Source organism: Suricata suricatta, chromosome 4, assembly GCF_006229205.1.
Source record: "Suricata suricatta isolate VVHF042 chromosome 4, meerkat_22Aug2017_6uvM2_HiC, whole genome shotgun sequence".
In the NCBI taxonomy this organism is placed as follows: Eukaryota; Metazoa; Chordata; class Mammalia; order Carnivora; family Herpestidae; genus Suricata; species Suricata suricatta.
Window position 1 is genome coordinate 39,357,194 of NC_043703.1, and position 18,920 is coordinate 39,376,113.

Sequence of the window (18,920 nt, forward strand, 5' to 3'; positions counted from 1 at the left end):
AATAAAATGATGAAGAAGAAAGTCATCTTTTAGATGGTTATCAGCATTAATTTAAATTTAATGTGTTCCTAAAAATAATAAGAATATAACAACAGATTCTAGCCGCCACATATGGAAAGCCCACTGTGTCCAGGCATTGTAGCTTGTGCTAGAATCTTAGCAGTTGAGTTTATTTAATTATCCCTATTTCACAAATATGGAAACTCAGAGGAGCAGGGTACTCCTCACAAGTTTACATTTAGTATACCGGTGGTAGAGTACTTCATCTTTCATTTCCATAAGTAATTAAGTCTGTAGATGAATTCTGGCATTAAATCAGGCCAATTTGCTGTCAGAAATTTTATATTTGGTTCAAACATCTTGGTGCTTCTGTATATGGACAGCTAACAGATACATGATGGTCTTGTTTATGAAGATCTTAAATGTGATATAGTTTAATTTTACAGTAGACAGAAAACAATTCAAATTCCACATAATAGTGTTCAGTGGTAGAAGTCATGCTGGGCTCCACTGTCAAGGTGAGGAGCCTCATCTCTGCGTTTCCCTGGACAAAACACTACTCTAACCCATCAGAATATGCAGGAACTGGGAAGTGTGTCTCTCCTCTTAATAGATGGTGAGCTTGTGCCACAGCAGGAAGTTTGTCATATTCATTTCTGTCTTACCTCTGAGCACTACAGTGTCCGAAACATCATTAAAGTTTAATCATTAGCAATTTAATTGATGTATTAATTGGTGTTATATGCTGTAATTTGTATATTTCTCATACATGTTAATGAATTCTTTTGCTTAGGTGGACATATTATCCCATAAAAATATTTTGAAGGAATATTCCTACAGAAGCATTTTAAAATGACAGTGGAGGGATGTCCTGGGTGGCTCAGTCAGTTAAGTGTCTGACTTTGGCTCAGGTCAGGATCTCATGGTTCGGTTTGTGAGTTCAAGCTCTGTATCAGGGTCTCTGCTGTCAGCATAGAGCCCGTTTTGGATCCTCCATCCCCTTCTCTGTGCCCCTCTCTTTCTCTCTCTCTCTTTCCAAAATAAATAAATACTTAGAAATCAAAAGTAAAAATGCCAGTGGAAAAAGAGAGAACAAATACAATGAAAAAATTTCAGATATTTATAAGTGCATTTATTTTTGTTAATAAAAGGTTGACATTAAAAATCTGCCATTTTTAGTTTCCTAACCTAAATACTAGCATATTTGCCTATGTGTTAAACATCTTTTTAAATTTAACATTTACAAATGCTCTTTTGTATTTTTATTCCTTAGTTATTAAGGCATAAATATTAATTAAAGATCATAATAATAACAAAATATAACACTTATATGGTGTTACTGCCTAACTTCCACATTTTAAACGATTTAAATATTATAACCTTTACATTCTAAGTGGAATATTCTAAGGGCCATATATATATATATATATATATATATATACATATATACATATATATACATATATATGTATGGATATAATTTTCAAAAGCCATTGAGGTAGGTATTATTATCTTTTATTTTAGACAATGGAAAAATGACACATAGCCTAGTGCCCAACCCCAAATCATAGTGCTAATAAATGTCAGAACCAAGAATTGAACTTAGGCAGAATGAATTTATATTTCTTTCTCTTCAACAAGCTATATAGCCTTTGCATAAATAGTAAGTTCCATTTTATTCCAATATTTTTTCAGCAATTTTACTTCTATTATTCTGGATGGGTATATGTTTTCATATGTTTTCTTACTCAAAGTCTTCTGTTAATATTTAATTAAATTTCCCTGTATTAACTCTTATCAGAAATACATAAGCATCAATTTCTTTAACTTATGGCATTAAACAACTAATACATAATTTGTTTTCTTTTTCCTAGAGGATTCTAGCCAAGCATTTATTATCTAAGACTTAAAATGTTCTTATGGACCTACTCTATAGGAGAGAGTTCATCAGTCATTATAATTTTAATGAAATAGACTTTTATTCTCATTTCACTGACTGTAAATAAATACTAGACTTTGAAAAAAATTTAATACAAAATTAATTCTAAGGTATTTTGGTTTGTTTCTATCCCTCCTATTTCTTTCCTTCCTCACATCCCTGCTGTCACCTAATCAGGGATAATGTATATTGGGTCAGCTCAACTTGACAAGTTATTTTGACTCAATTAAGCCTGAGAGGTCTCTCAAGTATTTGGAGCAATGAACCAGTGTTCTCAGAATCCTTATTGCACTTTATTGTTTCTATACTTTTCATATTTTCCCTAGCAAAATTGCTTTGTTCAATTGGTACTTCACAGGATTTAAAATTTTTATATGTCGGCATTTGTAGAAGTTATCCAGAAAAAATGTTTACTGATTATAGCATACTATATTTGTTTGGTTTCAACAGATTTAAAGTGCTGCTCCTCATAAAAACTGAACTGTCCTTCAGATTCGGTATTTATATCATTGAACTTCAGGAACATTGCAATGAGTAAAGTGAAGAACTGATAAAAAAACAAAGGAAAGAAGTTATTAATAAAATGAAAAGTAGTAACATCTTCTTTGCTGATAAGTATCACAGCTCACTTCCCTCATCTTTTTCTCATAATTTTTGGAATGGTTTTTCTATTCCAAACCCTTCAGTGGTTTCCATGTTTGTATGTATTACAGTCATATTAAAGTCCAAATATCTCATTATATAAAGCCTACAGAAGTGGAAATTTTCAAAAACAGATCAAATGTTTTTGAAATCAAATCAAATATTCAAAAAATGATTCAAATGCAAGTAATTATTTTTTAGGTTTATTTATTTTGAGAGAGAGAGAACACAGGAGGGGCAACGGGAGAGGGGAAAAGCGAGAACCCCAAGCAGGCTCCTCACTGTGAGTGCGGAGCCCATTGTGGAGTTTCAACTCACAAACCTTGAGATCATGACCTGAGCTGAAACCAAGAGCTGATTGCTTAACCGACTGAGTCACCCAGTCACCCCTGCAAGCAATTTCTTAAAGTGCTACACAGAGAAACTGATGAGGGAGTGGAGGAAGCCGGAAAGGGAAAGGGATGAAGTCAAGTGCAGATGCAATTTCAATCAAAACCCCTGCTATGGCTAACCACACAAGGAGCTCTGGAGCAGAAAATATACCTCCGTGTTTGTCCTACCTGAAAGTAAGGGTGCTATGCTTGGGGATGGGGGTACCTACAATCAGTATGAGTGACACAAGGGATCAGATTGTTCAATCAGATGCATAGTAATCAAAGATCTTACCTAGTTACTCATAATTTTAAGGATACAACAAAAGCCTCCCAAGAAGGGAGAACTCTGGGCTATCACAGGTATCTATAGGACATGACCTTTGGCACAGAATAATGGATGAAGTCTTTAAGTGAGGTTCCCAGAATTATCTCACATAGAGAAGAAAATATTTAAATTACAAAACACCTAGTCTTTTACTCTAGAGAGGCTGGCAGTTTATGTGACACTCATCAGGAAAGCATGCTTCATAGACTCTAGGTTCATTTACTATAAGTGACCCTTTGTCTAAAGACACTCAATACGAACACCTGAATGGCTCAGTTGGTTAAGTGTTTGACTATTGATTACAGCTCAGATCATGATCTTACAGATTGTGAGTTTGAGCCCTATGGTGGGCTTGGAATTGTCTCTCTCTCCATCTTTGCCCCTCCCCTGCTTGTGCTCATTCTCTCTTAAAATAAATAAAATAAACACTAAAAAATAAAGACATTCAGTGGATAAGTCCTTTTCCTCCTTGTAAACATCTTTAGTCTATTTATCTGGAAGGCTAATTGACTAAAAAGTAGACCAGGTCACTGCTTTTGTTTTTTACCCCAGGATTAATGGATCACCACCCGCCTCCAGCAAATGGATTATAGGCCAATTGCTTCAACTGCTCAGAATACAAGAGATCTAAAGCTTTCCAAGAGACCTAACAGAAACTAGTCCACAGCATGTCCAAAACCAATCTACAGTCCAGACTTTTCTCGAATACCCCTCCTTGTGCATAGTGCTCCAACCCTAGCAAACCAGCTGAACCTCCCCAAATGAAATGTCTTGAGTTGTTTTTTTTTTTAATTTGTTTGTTTCTTTGTTTTTGTAAATTGTATTGCATGGAGGAACTCCTACAGATTTTAGTGCCAGTATGATTTCCATTGCCAACTCCTCTTAAGACTCACAGAAGGGAAGTGGTGGTCAGCTTTCTCTGTATCATTGCCTTACATTATTTTTATAATAACATCTTCCATGGTCTGACACAAATGTTTACTGACTTAAAACTTAATTCTGAGTACATTAAGTTTTGGGGGTCACTGACTGTTCAGATTCTGATAATTTTCATATGACACCATATGCCACAGATTTTTTTTTGCATTCAGTTACATGGGGTCAAAGATCACTGAATCCCAATGGTGGATTACAGATTGAGAAACCTTATAAAAAGATATGTTTATTGAAAATACATTCTCTATCTTTTTCATCAGCTCACATTTTGTTTTCATCTTAATATGATGAAATATATGTTGGATGTGGGAAGATTAATTTTTAAGGCTTTTCATATCCCTTACACTGATCTCTCTTTCTTTAGATGTATAAACCACACTCATTAGCACACTTCCTACTTTTGCTTCACTTTCTTCACCCACTTTCAAAAACTAGCTTACATTACTATATGCTGGGTACTGATCTCAGCGTCTGACATACATTGACTTCACCAAACCTTGTATCTCAATTTAAAAGTAAGAAACTTGGGCACCTGCGTGGCTCAGTTGTTAAGCATCTGACTTCAGTTCAAGTTATGATCTCACAATTCATGAGTTCTAGCATTGGGCATGAGCCCTGCATAAGGTGAACAGGAGTCCTGCATTGGGTAAGCCCCACTTCTCTTTCTCTCTTTCTTTGCACCTGATGGGATTCTCTCTCTCTCTTTTTCTCTCTTCCCCTTGCTCACTTGTGCCCTCTCTCTCTCTCTCTCTCAAATATAATAAATGAATGAATGAATGAACGAATGAATAAATAAATAAATGTAAGAAACTTGATGCCCAGAGTGGGTAAGTGAATGGTGCAAAGTCACAAGATGACTGAGTAGCAATATATAGGGATGCCACACAGGCTAACTCTAGACTTCACTTTTTCTCTACCTTTTATTTTTCATTTTTTATTTGAGTTATAATTGACATATAACACTATATTAGTTTCAGGTGTACAACATAATAATTTGATATTTGTATATATTGTGAAATGATCACCAGAACAAGTCTAGTTAACATCCATCACCTTACATAGTTACAATGTTTTCTTCTGTGATAAGAAATTCTAAGATCCACTCTTAGCAACTTTTGAATGTGCAATACAATATTAGTATCTGCAGTCACCTTGCTGTATGTTACATCTCTGTGATTATTTTATAACCTGATGTTTGTGCCCTGGATGCTCTTCATCCATTTAAAAAATTTCAACTGCTTTTTCATTTTTACTTTAATTTCTATTTTATTTTTTCAGTTAAAAACATTAAATATATAAACATCTATAGGTACATATATGTATATGTTTGTAAGTATGTATTCACCCAAAACTCAACCTAAGACAAAATGTTATGAATATATTTGAAGTCCCTTGTGTTCTTCTTTCCAATTATATCTTTTGCTTCTACCAGACATAACTACTATTCTGCTTAACCTTTATAAATGCCATTTATATATTTCATTTTTTGTAAGTTTATTCATTTATTTTTAAAGAGAGAGTGCCAGCAAGGCAGCAGCAGGAGAAAGGGAGAGACAGAATCCTAACGAGGGTCTGTGCTGATAGCATGGAGCCTGGTGTAAGGCTTGACCCCATGAAGCAGGAGATCAAAAGAGTCAGATGCTTAATCCACTGAGCCACCCAGGTGTCCCACCATTCATATCTTTCTATTTTCACTCCACATATAATTTAGATGATATATGGTAATGTTTTAGAGTAACCATTTGCACACATGTATTATCATACTGCATGTTATTTTCTGCAAGTCACTTTCTTCCTCAATTTAATGTTTTTGAAATTACCCTAAAACCTTAAATAACTCACTGAAATTATATGTCAAAATTCCCTTATTGTTTTTCTAAAGGAATTTTTGTTTGCTTCAACATTTCAATTTAAGAAATAATACAGCTGAGAAAAATTTCAAACCTATTCCTTTTGCACAAAATGCAATATTTTCTACATAGTAAATGGTTTTTCTTTTTAATTTTTTTAATGTTTATTTATTCTTGAAAGAGAGAGACAGAGTATGAGCAGGGGAGGGACAGAAAGATAGGGAGATATAGAACCCAAAGCAGGCTCCAGGCTCTGAGCTGTCAGCATAGAGCCCAATGCAGGGCTCAAACTCACCAATGTAAGACCATGATCTGAGCCAAAGTCAGAGATTTAAACCGAATGAGTCACCTGGAAGCTGCTCTCCATAGTAAATATTAAAAAAATAAAATTTATCTTTGAGAATTTATGTACTTTCAGATATAATGACAAATGCATTCAACTTTGTTGGCCATTTAATAATCTGCAATAATTTCTAATTTTCAATTTAATTTTATCCTCTCAATATTTGTTATTTTTAGACATTTAAATCTGTCACTTAGTAGATATAAAGAATTTAAAGGTTGGGCATATTTGAACATATTAATGACACCTTGCCTGCAAACGAGCTTTTTGGTTTTTTTTAAAGATTTTTTTGTTTATTTATTTTCAGAGAGAGTAAGAGTAAGAGAAAGAGAGAGAGAGAGAGAGAGAGCGCCTGTACAAGTGGGAGAGGGGCCGAGAGAGAGGGAGAGACAGAATCTAAAGCAGACTCCAAACCATCAGTGCAGATGCCAACATGGGGCTTGAACCCATGAACTATGAGATTATGACTTGAGCCAAGATCAAGAGTCAGAAGCTTAACTCACTGAGCCACCCAGGCACCCCTGAAGTATATAAGTTTTTAATTTTAATCTAGCTATAGCAATCTTTCAGTTGTTTTATTTTATTTTGTAAATGTGTCATGTTTAAGAAAACTTCTTTCTAACCTTCAGCATGGAGCTTTGAAATGAATCTATTTCTGGGTTCTCTATACCCCCATCTATTGTTCTATCTGTTTCGGTCTATTCAGAATGCTATAACAAAAATACCATAGACTGGATGTCTTAAACAACAAAAATTTCTTTCTCTCGATTCTGGAAGCTGGGAAGTCCAACCCCAGGCATTAGAAGATTTGGTGTCTGGTTAGAACCTACTTCTTGATTCATAAGTGGTCATCTTATTATCACTCTGTCTTCAAATGGTAGAATTCAGCTAGCTCTTTGGAATCTCTTTGGAATTAAGGGTAAAGGTACTAAAGGTATTCATGAGGGCTCCATTCACATGATCGAATCACCTTTAAAAGCCCTACCTCCTAATGCTATCACACTGGAAAACAGGATTACAATATATGAATTTTAGGGTAACCCAAACATTCTGTCTATAACAATACCATTTCATTGCTATTGCAATATCATAATAATTACAGATTTACAATGATTTTGATCCATGATAAAGCATTTGAAATCACTGAAGTCAGACTTTAGCTAAACTCTTCCACAAACTACATTATCTTTTTAATTTTTTTAAACATTTATTCATTTTTAAAAGATAGAGCATGAGTGGGTGAGGGGCAGAGAGAAGACACAGAATCAGAAGCAGGCTTCAGGCTCTGAGCTGCCAGCACAGAGCCCGACATGAGGCTTGAACTCAACAGAGTTCCTGGTGTGCATAGATCCTTTTAAAATACAAATTCAATCATGCTATCTCATGGCTAAAAAATTTTATATTACTCCTCACTTATTACACAGAAAGAACATGAAAACCATAATATCATGCATCAGTTTTCTCAAAATATTAAGAGAAATACTCTTTTATAGATTAAATGAGTGACAAATGCTGAGAATATAAAGTAGAACAGTTTTTTTTTTTTTTTACTAGACAATATCCTAGCTCTAAAGGCTAATATATATTGGAAATTTCTAAATGGAAATCCAATCTTCGTGTTTTCCTTATATATCAGGGCATTCCTCTCTCTCTCTCTCTCTCTCTCAAGAAGTATTTATTTGCACTCATTGAAACTACTTGTAATAGTAAGAATCAGGGTCAGGTTCATCAGAGAAATAGAATATATATATATATATATTATGCTGGTCTACCTAGCGCCACTTTTCTAAATTTTTGTGATCTCTGCTTGTGAGTTCACTGTTTGCAGGACCCCCGGGGCAATGATGAAATCTATCTAGTGTTCCTCAGTGCAAGAAGATGTGACGTGCCTCACGGAGAATATGTGTGTTACACAGACTTTGCTCGGCACGATGTTGGACATGAGTTCAATGTTAACTATTTGACATTAACTGTTAACTAGGAGGTCTTTAAATAGAAATACACACAAAACAAGGTTATATATTGATCTGTTGATGGCAGCATGACTAGAAGTTCAGAGAAACTTAACCAAGTTTTCTCTAAGGAAATTTAATTCAGTGTTTACAGCAACTTTAGTGAACAAAACTGTCATGAATAATAAAAAAATGCCTAAATGTTTACATATATATATTTTCACAAATACCTATTTTAGAAATCTCAAGTTCATATCAATGTCTCTAATTATAATTCAGACTTTTTTATAGATCTTTATCTTTCCAACATCTGTAACATTCTTCCTCCACACTGAGAGCCCTGGCTCCCAACAATATTTATTTATTTGCTCAATCCTATAATATATCTAAAATAATTTCAGTATCGCTTTATCTGTAAAACTAAACTTTAGTAGGGGAACTACTAAAAGAGTTCAGCACTTATTTTCAGTTTTCAAGTATCTCATCCTGTTCATAACTAAATGACCACAGTCTATCACCGTGCTTATAAATTACCTGAATTGGTTTTATTTTCTTTTCCTTCCCTATTCTTATTTTCATCACTGAGAACTCATTGTTCATTTCTTAAAAGTAGAATCATTTCTTTCAAGCTTTCTTCATGATTATGTTTTTGGTTTCCCTTTCCATATCTTTTAATGTCATATATTTTTTGAATATCTAGAACCTTGACATGTTTCCAAAAGTTAACATTGTACCAAATGGATTCATAGAGAAATGCTAGTTCCTTTATATCTCTTTCACTCCAATATTTAGCACCTGCAGTTAACCAACGTCACTGTTTTTCAGTTAACCCTTGCTGCTTTTTTCGTTTATCTGGACATGGAAAACTACAAAACACTGATGAAAGAAATTGAAGAAGACACTAATAAATGAAAAAGTATCTCAGGTTCATTGATGAGAAGGATTAATTTTGTTGAAATGCCCATTTTACCCAAAATGACCTACCTATTCAATGCAATTCCTATCACAATTCCAAAGTTATTTTCATAGAAAAGGCCAAAAAAACTCCTAAAATCAAGCTAGAAGCACTATACTTCCTGATTTCAAACTATATGATAAAGTTATAGTAATCAGAATAGTATGATAGTAGTATAAAAGCAGACAGGTAGGTCAGTGGAACAGAATAAAGAGCCCAGAAAAATATTATACATATACAGTCAAGAATCTGGAACAAAGGCACCAAGAATACACAATGGGGAAAGGATAGTCCCTTCAATAAATTGTGTTGGCAAAACTGGTTATCTACATGTAAAAGGATGGAATTGTATTTTTTTATACCATACACAAAATCAAGTGAAAATGTATTAAAGTCTTCAACATAAGACACGAAGACATTAAATTCTTGGAATAAAACATAGGGGGAAAGCTCATTGACCCTAACCCTAAGAATGATTTTTTGGATTTGACAATAAAAGCACAGGACATAAAAGCAAAGGTGAAATTACATAAAACTAAAACATTTCTGAACATTTATGGAAACAATAAAAAAATGAAAAGGCAACCCATGAAATGAGAAAAAATTATAAACCATAAAACAGGAAAGAGGTGAATATTCAAAATATATAAGAGACTCATATAAAAACCTAATGGAAATAATAATAATAATAATAATAATAATAATAATAAACCCAATTAACAATGGACAAAGGATCTGACAAAAACATTTTCCAAAGATGTACAGATGCCTAACAGGTATATAAAAAGATACTCAACATTCCTAATCATCAGGGAAATGCTAATCAAAACTACAATGAGATACAACTAAAATGGCTATTTGTTAGCAGGGCTATTATCAAAGAGTCAAAAGATAGCAAGTGTTGACATGGATATGGAGAAAATGGATCCTTTATGCATTATTAGCAGGAATGTATATTGGTACATCGTTATGTATAATAGTATGGAGATTCCTCAAAAAAATTGAAAATAAAAATTCCATATAACTCAGAAACCCCACTTCTGAGTATACAGCCAAAGAAAATAAAATCACTACCTTGAAGAGATATCTACACTGACATGTTAATTGTATTCTCCATAGCTGAGATATGGAAACAGCAGAAGAGTGTATAAAGAAAATGTGGTGTAGCTATGTTCAATGCACTATTATTCACCCTTAAAAAGAGAGAAAATCTTGCTATTGGCAACAACATAGATAAACTCAGAGAACATTATATTAAGTGAAATAATCCATACACAGAAAGACAAATATTACATGATCTCCCTTATATGCAGCTCTTAAAAAAGTATAATTCATAGTGACATAGAGTAGAATAGTGGTTACCGGATAGGGTTGGGAGAAAAGGGGAGATACTGACCGAAGGATAAAAACATTCAGATCTAAGAATAAGAAGTTCTTAAGACCGAATGTACAGCATGGTGATTAAAGTTAATTAAAATGTATCATATATTTGAAATTTGTTAAGGAAATAGATCTCAAGTGTTCTCACCACATACTTTAAACACATAAAAATTTTACCTCAGTCATACCTCCATAAATCTGGGAAAAAAATTAACACCCAGACCCACAAAAAGCTGTATCATGGAATAAGATTCTGATGGAATGATTTAATTGGCAGAAGTTGAAAACTTTTTTTTAAGGGGCAAGATAGTAAACATTTCAGCTTTACAGGCCATATGTAGTCACTATCACATATTCTTGTTCTTTTCCACAACCTTCTAAAAATGAAAAAAATATATATATATTTTTAGCACATGAGCTGTACGAAACCAGTCTGTGGGCCAGGTATGGCCCTCAGCTAGTAGTTTGCCAACCATTGGACCAGATAATTTCTGAATGTCCTACACTCTTAGAATTGGATAAACTCCAAATAAGACATGTTAGCTGGAGGCAAATTAGTGTAAAAGAGATAAAAGCAGCATATCCAAAAGGTTCACATTCAGGTTTCTTTGCTTTGAAACAGAATTCCTCCCAAGAGAAAATCTAAAGCAGATTTTTTGTTTTTGTTTTTACTTTTGGTTTTTTTTTTTTTTTTTTTTTTTTGGAACAACATCCTAACATGCTTTACTAGGTAATACTCCAAGGAATTTCTAGAATTGCAGAGCACTGAAAGATGAAATCTTTCTGTTCATGTTGGATTCGTGTTGAGTTGGGAGATACAGCAAAGGTTTTGCATTTTATTTGTAAAGTAAAATTTACTCATAAGTAAATACCATGTTATTGTCTCCTACATTGAGGCAACAAAATGCTGTTCTATTTCCTTTGGATTGGTCGTTGAGGAACAGAAGTGGTGATGACACTAGCAGTATGCGAAAATTTCTTGACCTTTGTTGACAGCCTGCTTTTCATTTCATTTAAGGCCGAGTCATTAAAACCCAGTGGCCTGCAAGTTATTCAGAGAGGATGGATAGCTTCCCAGCCACCATCTACTACGTTCAGTACCCACGCTCAGTGCCTGTAATTCCATGTGGCACACACCGACGGAAAACAGTGGAAGACAGCCTCTTTCATCAAAGAGTAATGAGGTTAAGAGATAAAGGTACAGAGAAAAGTATGAGAAACAGAAAATATATATCATGTGTCATGCAATGCATATCGGTACCCATGACTTTGTCACAAAGCATATATGTGTCCAAACATACAAATTAAATAAATATTCAGGGCTCAATCCGAGTAGGTGTTCTGGAAGTGTACATATAAAGCTGCCCATAAAGGCACACATTCCATGATTTCCACATGATAATATATGATATGTATCCCTGCAAGAACACAGCAAGAACAATATTCTATGTGACCTTGCCAGAATGGCCACCCAGACATTTTGATGTTTTAGGAAATTGAATACTGTTGAGTAATTTGAAAAAACACTGCCTTTCTAATATATTTCTGTGCCTTACATTTTGGCATCAGCACTCAACTTTTTTGTTGTTATTTGGTTTTCACATTTCTATAATGGTGATAATGTTAATTTTCCTCCGTTGGTTGCTAAGAAGGTTGTTTATACTTGTAAAGTAGTTTGAAGATGAAAAGCACTTGTGCTTATTATTAGCTGTAACATTGGCCAAAAAACAGAAGAACCATTTGTCTGAAGAGGGCATTTAGAGTGGTGTGGGAGAATTAGCAAGGGAAGAATGGACTAAAGAAATAAATATAGGAAGGAAGCTTTTTAAAGATTGCTATTTTTTCATGATTCAAATCTCCTAAAATGCTTTGAGATTCCTTTTTTTTTTCTTCAGTGCTCATAAGATATATGAAGAGGGCAATTTCATTTTCTCCATTAAACCTAGAGAATCATTACCTTCAGCTGTAAGGAGTCTAGTTTAAGAAATATCAGGTTCAAATGAGACTGAAAAAAGTATTTAATGTATCCAGTGTGACTGTAGAAGAGCCTTCACTGAATTTAATTTAAAGCATATATATCATCTTTCCTTGTGCTAAATTATTTAAACACCCAATGATTATAAACACAAATTACTAATTTCTCACTGAGACTGACAAAATAAATAGAATTGAAACACACATGGTATGTATGGATTACATTTGCCAAAAGTTTGCTTATTAATCATACTCAGGAAAAATAACAATGGCAAAGTCAAGAGCCTGACATTTTATATCTTATATAATTTGTGTTATGAGTACTTGGCTACAGCAAAGGGAGCTGTCATTGTAGTTTCATTAATGTGGCATCTGATAGAATTCTTTATATAGTTCTACTGGTTTATTGTTCTGCTATTCTTTTTATTAGTAAGGAGGCAAGTTTATTTCTCTTAAAGTCATTGATCAATAAAAATAAATCTATTGTAGTAAAAACTTGATAGAATAGAATTCTATATTGAGCTCAGATATAAAATTAAGCAGTAACAGAAAATTGCTTTCAGATACTAGTTATGCTTTATCTGTAAGAGAGAGCAAAACAGGAATTCAGCAGTTGATCAGAGAACTTTATCCACAAAGACAGAAAAATAGAATATATTAAGCATGTAAGAACATTGAGGTACTTTTGTCAGAAAACTGTATTCACTTTCTTTATTGAGTCTTCTAATCTAAGGAGCCTAAGGTGAATTCAGCAAATGTTGAGAATATGCAAATAAATTGATCCTATGGACTAAAACAAAATGGTGACAATGTTTAGGTCGATAAAAGGACACTATTTCAGTGATAGTGACTTACCATTTTATGTTAAAAAGAAAAAGAATATAAATTTCTTACCACGACATGTGGGCTAAAGGCAATTTTTTACATATGGTTAAAAAACATGTATATATCTTTGAGTTTACTGTGTTTATGTCTGGAATAAACTGGCTTTATGCAGGAACTGAGGTATACCTCTCTTAAGGTTCCATCTTGTTTTTGTAATTTTTTTTTCATTTTAACACTTCAATGGACCATTACAAACAGTCAGAATAAATGCCCTGAATAATGATATGCTTGCTTAAAATATATGTAACCATTTGTATTTTTTAAATAAGACACTCCAATTTTTATTTCCATGTTCTCTGACCTACAAAATATCTGGGTTCAATAAGTATTCACTTTCCACTGATCATATTATCGATAGATATTCTACTGAGGAAAGTGAAGTAAGGTGTTACATTGAATTGTAATAATTTAGGAACATTTGGCAACCATTCAACTTGCGATAGATAAGGTAGTCCCAAGGACATAAATTATGCATCGTCATTGACCATGTTGACAAGATAACTGTCAATGTTTATTTAGTGTTGACTCTAAAATTTAGAGCATGATAAAGAATTGGAGATAGATAAGTAAGAAAAGATATGAAGTATCAGATATAAATAGACATGATAAACAATCAGTAACATGTAAGATACATAATCAGCAACAACCACCACAACAAAATTACTAAATTATAAAGAAAACAGCTTTCCTATTCTATTCTACTCTAATAGCAAAATGGACAAATGTAATTAAAAGATACAAACTTCCAGGTATAAATAAATAAGTCCTGGGGATTTAATATCCCACATGGTGTTTATAATTAACATTATCATACTGTATATTTGGATATTGCTAAGAGAGCAGATGTTAAAAGTTCCCATCACAAGGAAAATTTGTGTAACGATGTGACTTACTGTGGTGATCAGTCTGCAATATATACATACATCAAATTATTATGTTGTACACCTGAAACAAATATAATGTTATGTGTAAATTATATATCAATAAAAAGAAATAGCCTTTCTTTCTAAAATTAGAGACATAGGTAACAAATTCACTGTTGTTAATATTATATTTTTTTATATAGTCTGTCCACTTAGGTTTAGATATTTCAGCCTTACTCCCTGTAACAATTAACTGGCTGGAAATCTAACTGGTATATTATAAATTGAAGGGTAGATTTTGTGTATTATGGATTGCGATTCATACTGAAAGCAAATTGCATGGTTTTCTTTATCTTTCTAAAACACAGCTCTTCCCTTTCTCCTTCTTCTACAAACCTCTTTCCCCCTTCCTTTCCTACTGTTTTCTACTATTGCAACTGCCATAATAGTGAATGTTGGGTGATTCTGCCATCATAAACAGAATCCTAATCTCTAAGTGAGAAGTAAGTGGTTAATAGGCAAGAAGTAACTTACTTAGAAGAATCACACTTGCCATCATTACAAAAAGTTTAAGGCTTCAAGTTATTTATTAGAGAGAAAAGAGTTAAAATACCATGTGAACAAAAATATCTCAATTTGAGAAATCAATTGAATGAGTTTATTTCACCTGAAGTTTCAAAAGAAAACTATTAGCAAAATATCTAAAATAAGACCTCTAACAAAGCTAAAGAAATTGAAATATAATATTTGTTAAATATGTGAGTTATAAAATAAAATTGATTGTATTTTAGAAAATAAATAGTACTGTATATATGAATCATCTTTTAAAAATAGTAATACTGGTTTATCTTAAGAACTCATAATTGTTTTTATCCACAAGCTAAAGAATTGTATCCTAATTTTATTTAAACTACTTCGTTATTTTTGTTCTGTAGTTATTTATTAAAATAACTCATCTCACATATTACAAAGGTTTACAAATTAAAATTTCATCATTTAACTAAAGTGAGGAGAAAGTATGCCATATTGCCTAGGGTGATATATTTTCAAAATATCCTTCTTACAAGTCAAAAAAGAAGTTTGTGTCTATGTATGAGAACTCAAAAGAAAAAAGAGGAAAAAAGGAAAGGCATAAGTAATAGTTGTATAAGTAGTCTCCCACTATATTTAATTTGACTTAATGAGAAGTAGGTCTTAACTTTCAGTCGACCTGAATATAACATAAGGTTCAAAATAACTTTTAGCGGAATCTTTTAAAGGTGGAATCATAGCTCTTCTGCATTTTATCCCCTTGATAATAGATTTTCTTATTTAGCTCTAAATTTTTGAGAAGTAATTATTAAAATACATGGCATGGAGTCCATTTTTTATTATAAAACGTTTATATTAACTAAGAGTTGTCTAGGTTGTCAAGGGAATTTACCAATTTATGTCAATCATTCAGGTTCATAATTAAACACAGTTCTTTTTTGAGATTTTTATATAAAATCTGCACCATTTTCTGTAACGGGAAAAGGGGAGACTAGGTCTTATATATCTTACATCAGTGACTAACAAGAATCCTTGCAAATTACTATTAGAAATCATGACATTATTTTGCTATAAATTGTTTCCAGTAATGCTGGCCAAGTAAGCCTCATGATGCTAAAGGGGGAGACTATATTAATTACAGAAATAAATCTCATTCATAGAATATACCCATTTAAGTTGGAATATTGTGATAGTCTCATAATTGCAAGTTCAGAAGTGAGGGCTGTGACAGCAAAGCAGAGGGAATCTAAGGTTACAAAGGAGTTCAGACAATGTGATGAGAAGAACACTTCACTTCTGCGATGTTCTCCACCCAAATCCATAAATTCGATGATTCAGTAAAAAACAGCAGACAAACCCAAACAGAAAGATAGGAGACAAAATACCTGACAACTAGTCTGCCAAAGCGTCGAGCTTATGAAAAATAATTAAGTGTGGAGAACTCACAAATGGAGAACACTGAGGAAAAAAATGCAACATGACATCACATAGTAAATGCTGGAACAGGAAAAAAAAAAAAAAGACCTAGGAAATTAATGGGAAAAAAACCTGGTAAAATCTGAATGAAAACTGTACTTTAGTGCCCATATTGTATCAGTGTTAATTTTAAAGTTGTGATAAGTGTTATATAAGATGTTAACCTTAGAGGAAACGGAAGAAATGGCATTAGGCAGTCACTGAACAATTTTTGCAACTCTTCTGAAAATATAAAATTATTAAATAATAATTATAATATGGAATAAGAAAAATTAGTAAAACAAATGAAGAAAAATATGAAATGAGAGAATTTATAAGGAAACTGAAAATGAATCAGGGTACCAAACTCTTCTTCCAGAGTCTGAATCAGAGAAGAGAGGGCATAAAAAGTGCTAAGAGTTAGGAAAAAACTCTTTTTTTCCTCTCTTAATAAAAAATAAAACTCACTAGCTCATATAAGTGGAAGTGCAGATGTAGGGCAGAATTCAAGGTTTGGTGATCTGTCAGCTTATTGTTATCTCAAAGAACTCAGCATTTTTGTCTCTGTGATGTGTCATCTGAGAGACCAGAGCAATTACTCTCAGGGCTGTAGGACAGTGACCAATAGCAAAAATACCTACAAGGTGCTTAATATATATACAGTGAAAGAGAATACTTCTACCTGGAAGCCATTCTAAAATTCATCTTGATTGGCCCACAATCAACGGATTATTGTTTCCTCTCCTGAAACAACAGCTGTGTCTAGGAGAACGGATTGCACTGATTGGTTTAAGTCTACCAAACTTGAACAATGAAGCAGGAGAGGGCCGAAAGCAGTTTTACTTGAAGGGAATGGGAGCTGTTATATAGTATTTGCTGTGCTGTTAACTTTCTGGTTGACATGGGAATGTCTTAATTCCTTGGACCTAGGGTACCTCATTTTTAAAGGCTTAAAGATAGGATTAAATTAGACTTCTTCCAGGGAAGTTGGTGGAGTTGGAGCACCCTAAACTCGCTTCTTCCCATGGATACAATTAGGTAACAGCTACATCAATGTAAATGATGCAGCAAATAACAAAAGACCGGCAGAAATAATTTTCCACAGCTAAATGTAAAGAAGAGGCCATATGGGAGAGGGCAGAGACAGTGAGCTAAATGGACTGTCCACAGGAGAAAGGGATGCCACGCGTACAGAGAGCGGGGCACAGACTCTCATACCAGAGATCCTGATAAGGAAGACAAATCCCCATAACACCCGGTTCTGAAAAACAGGCGGGCTGAATTTCACAAGTTCTTAAAATCAGCAGGGCTTAAAACCTGAAACTTTAAAATAATCTATAGGCTCTGGGGAGATTCGGGAGGTCTAGAGGAAATGGAGTCCTTGCCCTTAAAGAGACATGACAACAAATGGCCCCATAAAGATACAGCATAGGAGTAGCAGTTTGAAAACTGCTTGAGACATATGGAGGGGAGATTTGTTTATTAATCTCCGAGATTGTGATGGAGGGGCAGGAATTGTTGGAGATTTCTCCAGGAACAAAGGAACTGACAGGTACCATTTTCCTCCCCCAACCCCCAGCATAAACACAGAGACATATGAGGAATCAGCATGGCTCCATCACTGACTACCTAACTTGTTAACAGTGTTCCCCACCCACTTGCTTTCCTGTGGTCATGCCCCCTCCAGTCAGCCCTCAGCTCCAGTTCCCCTCCCATAGCAGACCAGCACAAATCTTGCTAACACTGTATGTCCTGCCCCCTCATGATTCTGTGGCTTTGTCACCTCTGACCCAGCCTGCCTGGGTCCCCAGCAGCTGGAGTTTCCCTCCTGCTGGCACGACTTTGCTGGTACTGCAGGGCCTGCCCCCACATTCTCTTGCAGTTCCATGCTACTGCATCTTTGGCAAATGATCTGACTCAACTCAAACCCAAGCAGTCCCTGACTGGGCCACTACCAACACAGGTAACAAATCCTGTCCACAAATGGCAAAGACAGCCATTGCAGATGATGAGAGTAAAGGCAAAAGCAGCTCAGCCAGAATACCAGGAGGCATGCACCACACAGAGGAGACACCTATGAAGTACCAGGTCCTGGTGAACAAGGGACATTGCACTGCAGGGCACTGCAGGGCACTACAGGACCTCCTCTTTATAAGGCAATACTTTTAAGAGCCGGAGACCACTAGACCATTCGTAAAAGAAATGTTAAAGAGGATTTTTGAGTGGAAAGTAAAGACTAAAAGTAGGAGAAAGAAAAGTAAGAACAGAAAATAAGTAACAAAGAGTATATTTATAAAAATCAGTCAAGGGATTCATAGAACAAAAGGACACAAAATGTAATACCACACACCTAAAACATTGGAAGAGAGGAGTAAAGAATGTTTCAAATTTAAATGATTATCAACTTAATATAGACTGCTATATGCATAAGATATGCTAGTTGTAATCACATATCAAAGACCAGTAATAAATATGCAACAAATAAAGAGAAAGGAATCCAAGCATATCACTTAAAA

General features: G+C 34.1%; 1 long non-coding RNA gene across 1 annotated transcript in view; it reads left to right on the forward strand.

Moving 5' to 3' along the window:
* Window positions 1-4,843: 4,843 nt before the first annotated feature.
* LOC115288985 overlaps window positions 4,844-18,920 on the forward strand; it is a 40,877-nt gene continuing 26,800 nt past the window's right edge. Inside the window, exons 1-2 of the long non-coding RNA XR_003907310.1 lie at window positions 4,844-4,862; window positions 11,715-11,894. This is a non-coding gene — a long non-coding RNA (uncharacterized LOC115288985). The remainder of the gene's footprint in view (window positions 4,863-11,714; window positions 11,895-18,920) is intronic.